Source organism: Mandrillus leucophaeus, unplaced genomic scaffold (genome assembly GCF_000951045.1).
Source record: "Mandrillus leucophaeus isolate KB7577 unplaced genomic scaffold, Mleu.le_1.0 Scaffold13, whole genome shotgun sequence".
In the NCBI taxonomy this organism is placed as follows: domain Eukaryota; kingdom Metazoa; phylum Chordata; class Mammalia; order Primates; family Cercopithecidae; genus Mandrillus; species Mandrillus leucophaeus.
Window position 1 is genome coordinate 5983314 of NW_012101254.1, and position 3309 is coordinate 5986622.

The window sequence follows — 3309 nt, forward strand, 5'->3', positions numbered from 1 at the left end:
AAAAAGAAAAGAAAGAAAGGAAGGAAGGAAAGAGAAAGGAAAAGAAAAGAAAAAAGAAAACAATATACATGAATATCTTTGTGACCTTGGGGTACAGGAAGAGTTTTTAAGTAAGATCCAAAAAGGGCCAAGCCAAATAAAAGATTGATAAATGTTTCTACATTAAAATTAAGAAATCCTGGCTATAAAAGGGCACTATGAACATAATGAAAAGTCAAGCCACAGAGATGATGGTTGGAATGCATATAAGCAACAAAAGGCTCAAATCCCAAATAAGCAGTAAGAAAGGCAGGCAACTCAGTCAAAAAATGAGCAATGACTTGAACAGGAAATTCACAGAAAATACAGAAATGCCAAAAAGCATATGAAAGAGTGCTCAACTTTATTTGTTATCAGGGAAACCTAAACTAAAAGCACAATGAGATACCAAATATCTAAAACTAAGAATGACATTTCTAAGTACTGGTGCTGATGTGAAGCAACTGGACCTCTAGCACTGCTAGGAGTGCAAATCGTTATGCCCACTTTGGAAAACAGTTGACATTATCATCCGAAGTTGAAAATAATGCGTTCGGGCTGAGCGTGGTGGCTCACGCCTGTAATCCCAGCACTTTGGGAGGCCGAGGTGGGTGGATCACGAGGTCAGGGGTTTGAGACCAGCCTGACCAACATGGTGAAACCCTATCTCTACTAAAAATACAAAAATTAGCCGGGCGTGGTGGCAGGCACCTGTAGTCTCAGCTACTCAGGAGGCTGAGGCAGGAGAATTGCTTGAACCTGGTAGGCAGAGGTTGTAGTGAGCCGAGATCGCGCCACTGCACTATAGCCTAGTGACAGAGCGAGACGACGTCTCAAAAAAAAAAAAAAGAAAAGAAAAAGAAAAAAGAAAATAATGCGTTCTCTGTGACCCAGCTATTCTTTTCCTAGGTTTGTACTTGTTATGGTCTGAATGTTTGTGTCTCCCTAAAATTCATATGTTGAAATCCTAACCCCCAAGTGACAGTATTGAGAAGTAAGGCCTTTGGGAGGTGATTAGATCATGAAGTCATAGCATTTGTGAATGGGATTAGCGCCCTTATCATAAAAGAGGCTGTAGGAGCTTCTTTGCTTGTTCTGTCATATAATGACACAACAAGAAAGTGCCACCTATGAAGGAAGCAGGACCTCACCAGTCACCAAATCTGCTGGTGCCTTGATTTTGAACTTCCCAGCCTCCAGAACTGTTAGCACTAAATGTTTGCTGTTTATAAGTTGCCCAGACTATAGTATTTTGTTACAGCAACCAGAACCAACTGAGACAATACCAAACAGAAATGTGTTCAGCTTACACAGGGGACATGGACAAGAAGACTCATGGCAGCATAGTTTGTAATAACCCCAAAGTGGAAACAACCCAAATGTCCATCAGGAACCAATCATGGGTATTTTATTTATAAAATAGGATATTATATAGTAATAATGAATGGACTACAGATGGATAAAACAAACACAGATAAATCTCTCAAATAAAAAGAAAAGAGAAAGAAAAGAAAAAAGCCAGGTACATGGCTGGGCGCGGTGGCTCACACCTGTAATCCCAGCACTTTAGGAGGCCGAGGTGGGTGGATCCCTTGAGGCCGGGAGTTCGAGATCAGCCTGGCCAACATGGTAAAATTCCGTCTCTACTAAAAATAAAATAAATAAATAAACAAGGAAATAGAAAAAGAAAAAAGCCAGGTACAAAAGAAAACACACTGTGTAAGTTTATACAAAGTTCAAAAGCAGACAAACCAAAACCATAATCTTTAGGTGATAAAAGAACAAAGGAAAGGTAAGAATTACCAGAAAAGTTAGGATAGTGGTTACCTTTAATGAGTAAGGGGGAATTCCTGACAGCAGAAGATCCTGCAGGGGGCTTCTAGGTTGGTGGCAATATTTTATTTTTGGCCTGGTTAGTGGACACTTGGATATTGTCTTATAATAATTCTGAGCCAGGTATGGTGGCTCACACCTGTAATCCCAGCACTTTGGGAGGACAAGGTGGGAGGATCATGAGGTCAGGAGTTCGATACCAGCCTGACCAACATGGTGAAACCCCATTTCTACTGAAAATACAAAATTGACTGAGCATGGTGGTGCACACCCGTAATCCCAGCCACTTGGGAGACTGAGGCAGGAGAATCACTTGAACTAGGGAGGTGGAGGTTGCAGTGAGCTGAGATCGAGCCATTGCATTCCAGCCTGGGCAACAAAAGTGAAACTCCATCTCAAATAATAATAATTTTTAAGCCATGTGTTTATGTACCATGCACCTTTCTGAATGTGTTTTATTTGATTAAACTATGTGTAATTGCCAATATGCAGTCATTTTTTTTTTTGCAGATCGCAGACCACAGAATTTTATTAAGATGAAATAACTTTATTAAGACGAACTACATAGAAGCTACCAGACTAAGCCAAAATCCATGAGGTTCATGTGAACTTACAGTTACACAAATAAGAAACAAATGGCATATCCAAAACCGTAAGGAAATATCCTGATGCCCAGGTGATGAAGGCTGGGGTGAATAAGTCCATATATTTATTTCAAGTTGTTAAAGAGTTTGTGGGCCACACAATGGTCCCTTGCATGCAAAAAGTCAAAGAGCTCCTCCGTGCAATCCTCTTCTGTATGTGATTGAGAGCATACATGCTCATCACAGAGCTCCAGCCGCTCCTGGGCCTTTACACATTTCTCCAACTGCTCGCATTGCTCTCTCACTGTTGTTAGGGGATCCTGATGTAGAAACACTAATTCCTCCTCCTCTTCTTCCTCCTCCTTTGTATCTCTAGATTCGGTCAGCATCTTTCGCTCGTCCTCCAGTCCCATGTCTGGTTACAGTTCTGGATTCAAACGAGCAGCAACAGTGGCACCTAATCCACTTCAGGATCTAGAAGGACCTGTAAGGTTCACTTAGCAGATATGAAGCGATCTGGACGGAAGTCAATATGCAGTCATTATTAACCTACAAAATGAGAATTCATGTGATTCAACCCAATATTTCACAATACAAAATAATTTACTAAGGCCAGTGGCTTACATCTGTAATCCCAGCACTGAGGGAGGCTGAGGCGGGTGGATCACCTGAGGACAGGAGTTCGAGACCAGCCTGACCAACACGGAGAAGCCCCATCTCTACTAAAAATACAAAATTAGCCAGGCGTGGTGGCACCTACCTGTAATCCTAGCTACTAGAGAGGCTGAGGCAGGAGAATCGCTTGAACCCGGGAGGCGGAGGTTGTGGTGAGCCGAGAGTGCGCCATCGCACTCCAGCCTGGGCAACAAGAGCG

At 42.2% G+C, this 3309-nt stretch overlaps 1 pseudogene; it reads right to left on the reverse strand.

Annotated features, from left to right (window-relative positions):
- Positions 1-2560: 2560 nt before the first annotated feature.
- Positions 2561-2848, reverse strand: LOC105534013 (annotated as a pseudogene).
- Positions 2849-3309: the final 461 nt, after the last annotated feature.